The sequence below is a fragment of the Bubalus kerabau genome, chromosome 6 (assembly GCF_029407905.1).
Source record: "Bubalus kerabau isolate K-KA32 ecotype Philippines breed swamp buffalo chromosome 6, PCC_UOA_SB_1v2, whole genome shotgun sequence".
NCBI classification, from domain to species: Eukaryota; Metazoa; Chordata; class Mammalia; order Artiodactyla; family Bovidae; genus Bubalus; species Bubalus kerabau.
The window spans coordinates 19317445-19329961 of NC_073629.1; the positions used below are offsets into that span (position 1 = coordinate 19317445).

The 12517-nt window shown below is 42.4% G+C and overlaps 1 long non-coding RNA gene across 1 annotated transcript; it reads right to left on the minus strand.

Moving 5' to 3' along the window:
* Positions 1-320: 320 nt before the first annotated feature.
* Positions 321-12294, minus strand: LOC129654728 (uncharacterized). The gene is made up of 3 exons (XR_008715577.1): positions 11941-12294; positions 10540-10632; positions 321-705 (listed from the first exon to the last, which is right to left on the minus strand). It is a non-coding gene; the product is annotated as an uncharacterized LOC129654728 (long non-coding RNA).
* Between the last annotated feature and the right edge of the window lie 223 nt (positions 12295-12517).

Below are 12517 nucleotides of genomic sequence, written 5' to 3' on the forward strand. Positions count from 1 at the left end.
TATCATCATGACTAAGAAAAGACCTAACTCTAAAACAAAAAAAGGGAAGACATGAGAAGAACAAAAATCATGGAATTTATTGTGAAAAACTTCTTTTTGAGGACATAGCTATATAGCTCTATCCTTTTCTTTAATAGTGCAATTCCACTTTAATCCTTCCACTAAGTGTTCATCTTATTTAAAAGGATAGTATATATTTGTCTTCCTTGGTTAGCATCTGATAATAGTATAAGTTTAAATTTTAATGATTTTATTTATTTTTTTTTATTTGTGGGGTTAACTAGAGTTAAATATGAGCACTCATTTTGATATCTGTGCCAAATTTGATATTACACATGACTCTTAAAGGTGATGTATTAGGTCTTACAGGAGAAGGCAATGGCACCCCACTTCAGTACTCTTGCCTGGAGAATCCCATGGATGGAGGAGCCTGGTGGGCTGCAGTCCATAGGGTCACTAAGAGTCGGACATGACTGAGCGACTTCACTTTCACTTTTCACTTTCATGCATTGGAGAAGGAAATGGCAACCCACTCCAGTGTTCTTGCCTGGAGAATCCCAGGGACAGGGGAGCCTGGTGGGCTGCCGTCTATGGGGTCGCGCAGAGTCGGACACGACTGAAGCGACTTAGCAGCAGCAGAAGCCTTAGGTCTTACAGCATCACCAGATAACTGTGACTGCAATATCTTGAATTTATAGACAGAGCCTTCAAGTGTTTGGTTAGAAGGTCAGAGAGGAAACTGAGACCCAATCAGCTTTACACTAGCTTTACACTCATTACATTCGTTATATTCTCTCTTTTCCTAGTCCCTCTTCCCTTCTGCCTGCCCCCTCCTTTCATTCTCTCTCTCTCTCTCCCCCTCTCTCTCACTCACACACATACACACACACAAACACTAAAATTTAAAGGTTCTGGATCTGACTCTCAGCAACCAAAGTCTCAGCTTACCCCTCCCATATCTGAAGCTCCAGCATCCTTTCTGCTCTTTCCCATACTAGTAGGTCTTTTGTGCCACCTCTGTAACACCTGGAGGATCCTTAAGGAGGACTCCCATCTGCTCATTTTGACAGACCAGGTCTACATGCAGAAAGCCTAATAAAGTTGCTCAGTCATGTCTGACTCTTTACAACCCCATTGACTGTAGCCCTCCAGGATCCTCTGTCCATGGGAATTCTCCAAGCAAGAATACTGGAGTGGGTTGCCATGCCCTCCTGCAAGGGATCTCCCCAAACCAGGAACTGAACCGGGGTCTCCTGCATTGCAGGCAGATTCTTTACCAGCTGAGCTACAAGGGAAACCAGGAACTAAGGGACACAGGCTATAAATGGCCATGTCAGTAAGAGAATCATACAGCAAGTTAAGGAAATGGAAACACACTAGTGAAAGACATTGACAGAATAAGAGGATACAAATAAGGATGAGCTCTGGAGTCCAACTAACTAGAGCATTTGTGAGAACTTGAAGGAAAAAAGAGAGAACACTGAGACAAAGAAGCAACTGAATAGGAAGGTCAGTCCTTAAGCAGTTATTCCAGGGCCTGAGTCTGGAGCTGAAAGATAGATCATGGTGCCTGGCCCAACTCCCAAATAAAAAAGAGGAAAGGACAAGCAGAGAGACTTTCCCTAGCATATTTCAGACCCAGTTGATGGCGAGAACAGTGTACCTTGCAGACAAGAGTGAATATGTGAACAGGGGTGGGAAGAAAACTCACTGTTTTTCCTCACCAGTCTTATTTGTTTCTTGGTTAGTTTTTTTTTTTTTTAAGTCAAAATTAGATTCCTCATGAACTGTCCCCCAAATCCTTCCTTACCCAAGACAGGAAGAGTTCCCCATTCCCTAGTTATTCTTAGAAAGCAATAGATGTGAGTCTTTCTTCTCCACTTAATAACTGAGTGACTAAAAACAAGTTTCATATTTTCTCTAATTGTGAGGATTAATAGAATTATGTACATAAGGGCACAGAGCACTGTGCTTGGCATAAAGGGGAACATAATTTCCTTTCTTCTACCAACATATAAGGCACTGAAAAACCTAGAACATGTCACATAGCTTAAGAAATCTCTTCTCCTGAACCCTGTCACCTCCAAGGGGAAAACCAGAGACCAAACCAATGGCAGACTGGGGAGGGAGATTTCATGCCCACCCTGTCAATGTGGAGAACTTACTCTGATAAAATCATGAATCTCGGTTTTCAAAAGGACTGCTGTGACAATCTGCTACAATTTTTACATTAGTAATTCTCAAAAAGTAGGCAAGAGGCCAAAAGGCACACTCAACATACCTGTTTTTTCATGACACAAACTGAGAAATAAAGCTCAGCAAACACTGGTTGTTGATTTTGGATGAAAATCAGAAAATAAAACACTGAAAAGATTAAAACTGCTTACATAATACATGAAAGTTCCTTTAATACCCCCTGACAAAAAATTCAACTACTATGCAAAGATTTCATTGAATTTTCAGCCAACTTCCCAAAGAGCTCACTGCATTTTCAGTTAACACAAACATTAAAAGTTTCTTCCTTTAACCAAGTCAAACTTTACCTCCCTTTCATGGTCACTTGTTCGCTTTCCTGTAACCTCACATACACCAACTTTCACAGACACCCATGCATTTCTCTCCCAACAGTTAGTGGCTTGATGTTCCACACATTCCAGCCCTTCTCTTCCCTCTAGATTCTCCTCACCTGTGAATCTTCATGCAAATCTCACAAGCAAATAAAGAGGGCCAGCAGACGGCAAACTACATCCCATAGGCCCTATCTATGGCATCATTGGAGAAGGCAATGGCAACCCACTCCAGTACTCTTGCCTGGAAAATCCCATGGATGGAGGAGCCTGGTAGGCTGCAGTCCATGGGGTCGCTAGGAGTCAGACACGACTGAGCGACTTCACTTTCACTTTCATGCATTGGAGAAGGAAATGGCAACCCACTCCAGTGTTCTTGCCTGGAGAATCCCAGGGACGGGGGAGCCTGGTGGGCTGCCGTCTCTGGGGTCACACAGAGTTGGACACGACTGAAGCGACTTAGCAGCAGCAGCAGCAGGGCATCATTAGTTTTTATATGACTCATAAGCTAAAAATGCTTTCCACATTTTAAGTTGAAAAAAACTTGTGACGTGAAATTATGAAATTTAAGGGTCAGGTCAATCAGTAGGTTTTATTGAAACACAGCAGTGCTCATCTGTTTATATAGTCCTTTAATGCTGTAAGAGCAGAGGTGAGCAGCCCATCTGGTCTACAAGCCTATAATATTTAACACCTGATCCTTTACAGAAAAGCGTGCCAACCCCTCCTGCAGGAGAGCACTGGCCCCAAAAACATGTTTCACCCACAATGCTTTCTTCCCTCTGTGGTGACAGCCAGCTCCTGCAGGAATTAACCCTCAACAAATTCCACCTCCCCTGCAATTCCACAGTCTCAGTCACACCTCTGATGAAGCGAGACAACCTGGCCCAAATCAGGCATCCAGAGGAAACATGGCCACAGAATGGATACTGACTCTGCAGCCCTCTGAGTAACACCTAGAACAAAGCATGCAGCCTAATAACGGAATTGGAATTTGGAATTGAATTTGGAATCATATAATTTATCATTTCCCAATAGTTGCTACCACTCCTTCCCAATCCCTGATGATCATATTGTATAAGTTGTAAGCCTATGTGACTTCACCCAGCTTCAGTGAGACTTGTGCTATACATTTACAACAGATGGTGTGTAGAGCAAGGTCCTCAAGGACGGCCCCTAACATATGATTCAGTTTATATCCATGTGAAATCATGTCCTCTGAGGTAAACACAGGAAGAGAAAGGACAGATCCTAATCCTGTGAAAAAATAGAAGTGGTCAGTGTAGATCACTGCAGTCATGATCCTTACTCCTCTTTCAATTCAATTTGGCAAACACTTAGGGGGACCTTAATGTGACAACCAATGTGCTGTGTCTATAAGTAACATAGGGATCATATGAGTGAAACTGTTAGTCGCTCAGTTGTGTCTGACTCTTTGCGACTCCGTGAACTGTAGCCCGCCAGGCTCCTCTGTCCACGGAATTCTCCAGGCAAGAATACTGGAATGGAAATAATGAAATTTAAGGGTCAGGTCAATCAGTAGGTTTTATTGAAACACAGCAGTGCTCATCTGTTTATATAGTCCTTTAATGCTGTAAGAGCAGAGGTGAGTAGCCCATCTGGTCTACAAGCCTATAATATTTAACACCTGATCCTTTACAGAAAAGCTTGCCAACCCCTCCTGCAGGAGAGCACTGGCCCCAAATGGCAACCCTCTCCAGTACTCTTGCCTGGAAAATCCCATGGATGGAGGAGCCTGGTAGGCTGCAGTCCATGGGGTCACTAGGAGTCAGACATTTAGCCATTCCCTTCTCCAGGGGATTTTCCTGACTCAGGGATCAAACCCAGGTCTCCTGCATTGCAGGCAGATTCTTTACTGTCTGAGCCACCTGGGAAGTCCAGGGATTATATAAAGCCTGTTCTCTATTCTAAGGGACTCATAGTCTGGAAGTGAAATAGGCACAAGGACAAATATATATGTGTGTGTATGAAAGGAAACACAGGTTCGATCCCTGAGTGGGGAAGATACCCTGGAGGAGGGCATGGCAACCCACTCCAGTATTCTTGCCTGGGAAATCCCATGGACAGAGGAGCCTGGCTGGCTACAGTTCATGTTGTCACAAAGAGACATGACTGAAGCAACTTAGCATGCATGAAAGGATATGCACCAAATAATCAACAGAAGCTATCTCTGGGTATTAGGATTACAGGTAATATTTTCATTTTCTTTGGTTGTCTATATTCTCTAAATTTTATATTAAGTATTAATTACCTACATGACTGAAGCAACTTAGCAGCAGCAGCAGCAACACAATTTTAAGAGAGTATAATATAGTGATTGATCTTACAATATAATAATTGGGACACAATTATACTCTCTCAAGCATCTTAAGTAAGATTACCTACAGGATATCAAAGATAGGTCTGAAAAATGAATAGGAGTTTGCCAGGCAGATAATGAGGGGAATATATATATATATATGAAATAGTTTGGTATATTCAGGAAAGTTTATGAAATTAATTACTGGTGGAACACAAAGAGGAATAGCGAATGAGATGTGGCTGTTGACAGGCCACAACTCAGATCATAAGGAACCCTGGATACCATTCTAAAGAGCATGGATTTCTTCCCAAGGTTACATGCTGGTTGAGTGAAAGCTGCATTTATGAGTGCCCACTAAGGTTTCATCAGAGAAGGCGATGGCACCCCACTCCAGTACTCTTGCCTGGAAAATCCCATGGATGGAGGAGCTGGTAGGCTGCAGTCCATGGGGTCGCAAAGAGTCGGACACAACTGAGCGACTTCACTCACTAAGGTTTCATAAACAGACTTAGGTAAAGAGACAAGAGGGCCTCTGCAGACATTATCCATTCCAGGAGGTAATAATATCATGGGTGACACCTTGACTAGAGTTTTGTATATGAAAATTAAGTTTAAAAAAGACAGTTTGACTAGATGATCTTCAGGGTTCTTTCTGAAGATCAGATTCCATGATTCATTGACATTATGTCCCTGATGTCAACTCAACTTCAATTAAAAGCCCACAAAATTCATTATCAATGCATTATGCTTTACTCTTTATTGAACAGCAAAGAGGTCTTTCTTTGCAGTGTCCAGAGACTCTGGCAAGTGGGGTTGAGACTAACCCAGATTTGGGAACTGCTAACACAATCTCAGGTGGACAGGCAAGGAAGTGAGAAGGTAAATACCTGGGAGGTAGAGATGGAGGTGGAGTTGGGCTTGTCTGGGAATGAATTAGGACATCTCAGAGAAAGCAGTTCCTCCCTAAGATAGACCATTATTCCTTCTATAAAAAGGCCACTATCCCCAACTAGCAGCACCCTGTAAGCTGCTTCAGTCTCCATCCTACTTGTTCCTCTGGTGAACCACATAAGTGAGCAGGAGTAGAAATACTCCCAAAGGCTATCAATTATGAGAATGTGCTCTAAGGCAAACAGGCTCTGGGTACCAGGCTCCTTTTTAATATACATACTCTGGGAATATACATACTCAAGTCAGTGTTCTACTCAGAGTCAACATGGATCTGGCTTGGGTCAATGTTCTAGTTCTGAACAATATGGGTCTGGTTTGTGTCACTCATCTTGCTCTGAATAAGGTGGTTCTAGATCTGGTCAGTAGTCAAGCTATGAACAACTTGAATTGCAAAGGAGAGGTAGGCCAGGCTCAAGTGGAACACATGATGGGCATAGTAAACCCCAAATAGACTCAAACCCCAGTGGCGCTAGTGATTAAGAACTTGCCTGCCAATGCAGGAGTCCTAAAAGATGTAGGTTTGAGCCCTGGGTCAGGAGGACCCCCTGGAGGAGGGCAGACATGGCAACCTACTCCAGTATTCATGCTTGGAGAATTCCATGAACAAAGGAGCCTGGCAGGCTATGGTTCATAGGGTCACAAAAAGTCGGACATGACTGAAGCAACTTAGCACACACACACCAATCGATCAAGAAGAAACAGCCAGGAATGGTCAGAGTAGAAAGTCAAAAAGAAGTAGAAGTTGTAGGTCATCAAGTAGCAAGTTTGATGGATATGAGAGTATTCACAGATAATCAGGGACATGTAGGCAACAAAGCTAAGGATGCAGCCAAGATCAAAGGGAATCTGGTTGTAACCATCAAATTATAATGAAGGGCAAAAGAAAAATTATAATGAAGGGCAACCAGGAAGCAGTTATAGACAAGTAGAAAGCTCCTCAAGTTGTGGCTTTAGACAGTTTACACCCTTCTATGAAGTGACTTAGCAGCAGCAGCATGGACAGTCTAAATCCAATACTACCAACACCTTATACTCAATTCCTTGTTAAAGGGTTCCTTTCAAAGAATGTAAGGCTATGGGGACCACTGTTTAAGGAAATAAATAAGGTGTGGGAATAAATTTGGAAGAATAATGCAAAACATTTTAGGAACTTGAGGCTTAGCTGTCTTTTTTACAGCTCCTTACTCATTACAGGATGCCAAAGCTAAGCTTTGATCTCTAAAGAGTAAAAAATTTACATTACCAATTCTGGAACCAAAGCTTCTCTTATAGCAACATGGACCACAATTCTTGGTGTGCCCCATACTGGATGGTGGCAGAAAGGAGAAGGCCCTAAAAGTAAAGATAAGCCCTGGTAGTTTCTTTGCTTATCAAACCACCACGCCTTTATTCTTAGGTGCATCTTTAATCAGTAAGCTAACAAGAGACATTAAAACAGATGGTGCTTCTTCACAGCCAGTGTGTTAGAGTATATTTCTTAAAGAGCAGGGAAGAGTCAGTTCAAGATGAAAGGATCCAAATGTGGGCTCTGACTTGGTTTCATCAAGAAAGACCTCCCTCCTCCACCCCCACCAACTCAAAAGTATTTGTTTCAGGTTTAAAAATTCTGGAAAAGCAATAGCAAGGAAATACAATGGTTTCAAAGTATTGCTATATTTCACTGGCTTTTCCACATAGGAAAATATAATTTATACTCATATGGAAAGGAAGACTATGTGCCATGGCTATGTAATTTCTTGCTTTGATTGTAACATATTTGTTTCAACCCTTTGGGTTCAAATAATTGAACTGTATTAAAACTAACAATAAATAATGGTGATCAAATACTGAGATTTTTCTCATTTCTGTTTCATTCCATTCTCACTCACAAGTAGTCAGACAAGGAACTAACTCAAATAGTTATTCTCCAAGGTCCAATCCTTCACAAACAAGTCAGAATATATAAATAAATTTTTAAACCAAATAATGAGTCAAACAATTCAATTTAAAAATGAGAAAAAGTTTGAACAGACACTTAGAGGACAAGATGCACAAATGGCTAATAAACACAAGAAAAGATGCTTAATGTCATTAGTTATCTAAAAATGCAAATGAAAACATAATAAGTACTATTACAAACCCCTTAGAACAGCCAAAATTTAAAATACTGACAACACCAAGTGTTTTCCTGTGGGTAAGTGAAAAAATACAGTCACTCGGGAATAATGTGGCAATTTTTTATAAAGCACTACACTGACTATCTTGTGTGAGAAGATATTTATGAGACTGATGCAGCACTGCTTGTAATGAGGAATGTGTAAATGGATAAATAAACTACACAAAATCCTCATATTGCAATGCTATGGAATACTTAAAAAGAATGAACTATTATGTACATATTGATTATTTAAACATAACAATGAGTGAAGAAGTTGTAAATAAGGTAGAGTAATGGTTTAACCATGTGAGTTTAAAAAAAAAATTACATTTTACACATACACGCACACACACCCAAGGGAGCAGATAGAGGTATTTCAGAATATTGTCAACAAAGAGATGACTCTGGTTTAGGAAGTGGTTTTAGCTCTGGAAACACCTGTGGGAAAGTGTCAAAGGATGAATGGAGACAGAGGTCATATATGAAGAGATTTGAGGTGAGTCCAAATGAACCCAAATGCACAAGGTAAAATCATATCCTAAGACTTCACTCTTCAAGACAGAATAGAGAAGTGACAAGTCAAAATGGTAAAGAGGAAGACCAGCAGGTATCCAGGAAAGGAAGAGGAATAATTGGATGGAACTTGCAAATGCCACTTCGGGGGTAGGAGAATTCAGCCCACTCACTCATGCCAAGACATGCCAACCATGTTTAACCTCCATAGAATGAAAGGGCCTCTCTACAAGGGTTGCAATCACCTTAGTGACACAAACAAAGGCACATGTCACCTAGCTCTAGGATGCCCACATTAGAGAGAGAACTATTTGCTGACACTGGAAACATGCATTTAAAGGGACTCCTTTAATTCTGGGGTGAGTACCATGTGCTACACAAAGAACTGCTTACCCTGATCAAGGTCTTATTCAGAAAACACACTGATGCCTTTCTTCTCAGAAGAAAAAAAATCCTCACACTCACTCTGGGGCAAAGCAAGAGCACAGATTCATATGCTGCATCATACTCTTCATTTTCCTCCAACTCTTCTCTATCCCTGTCTGGCAGTATTTTCCATACTCTGTATAAAAGCAGATTAGAAAGAAAGAAAGATTCTGTGCAGTTGTGTCTTCTTTCAAACTTGAATTCAGTATACATCCAAAAGTCTCAGGGCCAAAGGCTGAGAGAAATAACTCGGGCTCAGAGAGGCAGTTCAAGGGAACCAAGAATAGTCTCCAAGTCCGCAAGTCTACATATCAGTGTCCAAGAAGCATAATTTCCAAACAGGAAGACGTAAAATCTCCAATCAAGAGATTGGAGAGATTTTTTTAAATTGTGAATATAGGTGGCAAGGAGACAGTTCTGGGTGAGAGACTAAAAGTCTAGGTGGGGTATGTAACGTAATCAAAACCAAGGAGTAGAGGATAAAGCATAAGCCTGGTCTCACAGACCTGGTCTGGAAACAGGCTACAGGGAGTACAGACTTGTGACTGGGGGATAACCAGGGACATCATGCATCAACTGACAACAAAAGGAATCTAGAGGAGAGTTCAGGAACCTATATACCAAGACTGAGTGACTAAGTCTGATAACCTGACTCAATTCTAAGGTTAAGCTATAGGTACAGATCATCAGTGGACTTGTTTGGGGAAAGTATCTATACTAGAGAAGAAATAAAGGTCAAAAATGTTTATGGATAGATTATTAGTCCCTTAGGTGCAGGGACCATGCCTCAGTTCTATCCTCCACAGCATGAAACAAATACATATTTATTGATTACATAAAAAAGAAAGATCACAGAGAAGTTTGGTATTACCCAATTGTGGAAATATGCCAAGCCAACCTAAGTCATCACTTAAGCAAGCTATGCTTGCTTTAAAAAAAAAAAAAAAATCTACTTTTATACAGAGTACAGAAAAGACTGACAAACAGGGATAGAGAGGAGCTGGAGGAAAGACATAATTGCAGGTTTACAGGAAATATCCAACACCCTGGAAAACAAAGAGTGATAAAGGAGATGGAGCTAGAAATTGGGAAGGGCAACTATACCACCTTTGTAAGCAACCTCAGCTTTGTACGACCTCAGCCATGTCATTTCACTTCTCTGAGCCTCAATTAGGGTAAATGTCACTGCTCCAGGGAATTTCCAAGTGGCAAAGAACCTGCCAGCCACTGCAAAAGATGCAAGATGGTTCGATCCCTGGGTTGGGAAGATTCCCAGAGGAAGACATGGCAACCCACTCCAGTATTCCTGCCTGGAGAATCCCATGGACAGAGGAGCCTAGTGGGCTATAGTCCATAGGGTCTCAGAGGCGGACTCAACGGAAGTGACTTAGCATGCACACATGTAACTGCTTCAAATAAAAATATACTTACTTTTTACCCAGATCTCTGCTTGGCTAACTTCATTTCTTTTGACTCTGATCAAATCTCACTGCCCTAATGAGCCCTATCCTAGACACCCTATTCAATACTGCAACCAGCCTATTTCAACAACCTTACCCACACACATCCTGATTTACACTTTTCCATAACATTTCTAACATACTGTATCATTTATCTATTACCTTTACTGCTGCCTGCTAGAATGTAAGTTGCATGACAGCAAGGCTCTTTCTCTGTGCAAGTTCATTGATATATATCAAGTCTATGAATAACATCTGGAAAAGAATAAGCATCCAATAAATATTTGAATAATGAATCAAATAAAGGCCAAAATTTGATGAAAGGAAAAAACTACAGTAAGAAATCTCCTGCTCACACCCTCAAACATCCCTAAATTAAACCCCAAAAGGCAAACGCAACCGCGGTGCACTAGGGCCATCTGCTGGCAATCCTACTTAGTGGCTACCTCAGCAATTAACCTGATGAATTTCCAGCGGGGAATGGAGTTGCAGGGAACTTCTCCTTTCAGCAAGTGAGGACACTCAGGCTACCCATTAAAAAAGAAAAAAGCTAGACTGAAAATCAGCAGCTTCCAAAAGTTTCTGGAATGTGGTGAAAGTCACTCAGTCATGTCCAACTTTCTGTGACCCCATGGGCTGTAGCCCGCCAGGTTCCTCTGTCTATGGAATTCTCCAGGCAAGAATACTGGAGTGGGTTGCCATTCCCTTCTCCAGGGTGTCTTCCCAACCCAGGGATCAAACCCAGGTCTCCCTCATTGCAGGCAGATCCTTTACAGTCTGAGCCATCAGGGAAGTTTCTGGAAGAGAGTTAAAACCTCCTCTGAAGGACTATATGTCCCAATGTTTCCTAGTCAGTTTCCACATGGACGGAGGAGCCTGTTAGGTTACAGTCCATGGGATTGCAAAGAGTCGGACACGACTGAGCGACTTGACTCACTCACTCACTCACTCACCACATACTGAGTTGTTAAGTGTCAGGTACTGTTTAAAGAACTTTCATGTATTAATTTGTTTTATCTGTACATCAATCCGTTGACACACATACCATGACTACCATTTTATAGATGAAGAAAAGTTTCCTTTTAAAATAAATGTTTTCGCTTAAGTAGTGAAACCATTTCAATTAAAATACTGATAAGAGAAATCAAGGCACGGTGTAGCCTCCCCTCAAGCCAGGCACGACCTCAGACCTAGGCTCTGAATCCCAACGCCGCCCAGTTCATCCTAGCCACCTCAGAAGAAGGTGGACGTTCCCCAGAAGGCCATGTGACCCTAGGATGCTCCCAACAGCCTCACTTGGCTGAGTCAGCCAGACCCTGACACTCTTTCCGGAACTAGCCTTCTCTACTTTCCCCGGGGTCAGAGAAGGCCACGCGCACCAGTGTCTCTGAAGCAGATACCTGAAGCAGGGCCTCTCGCACTTTCCTAACACACCCCCAGTGCAAGAGGCAGCTGGGCTGCCTGACCACCCCCGCTCGCTCCCACCTCCTCCTCAGTGAAGAAGGCTCTGCTTCTAGGATCCTCCGCATCTGGGAGGGCGCCGTGCCCGAGTCCCAGCCTTACCTCCCCTACGAACCCCAGCAGCCCTTTCAGGATAGCGAGCGGCCTTGGCACCCCAGGGCTCAGCTCTGGGCCTCTCATGGCGCCCGGGTCTGGGAGCACCGTGGCAGCCCTCCAGGGGAAGGGGCGCAGCATCTCACGATAGGATAAAAAAGCCCGGGGCTTCTGGGACGGCGGGCAAGTATGCCCCCTAGTGGTCAGGCGGGGCGTCAGGCTCGTTCCTTAATTGCAGCTCTGTTGACAGTTTCCCAAAAAGAGGATACAAAATGGTTTTAGTTGCCACGTAAGCTTTTTTGAAATGCTTGAATTATTTACTCCTGAGTGTTTTAAAAAGAAATTACTAGTATAACAACCCCTTTTCTCGAATATTATTTTGCTCTGAGGCTAACTTTTTTAAGTGAGAGATTAACATTGGTTTAAAGGAAATAATTGAATAAATACTACATGGATGTTTCATTAAAGGGCTTCCCTGATAGCTCAGTTGGTAAAGAATCCGCCTGCAATGGAGGAGACCCCGGTTCGATTCCTGGGTCAGAAAGATCCGCTGGAGAAGAGAAAGGCTACCCACTCCAGTATTCTT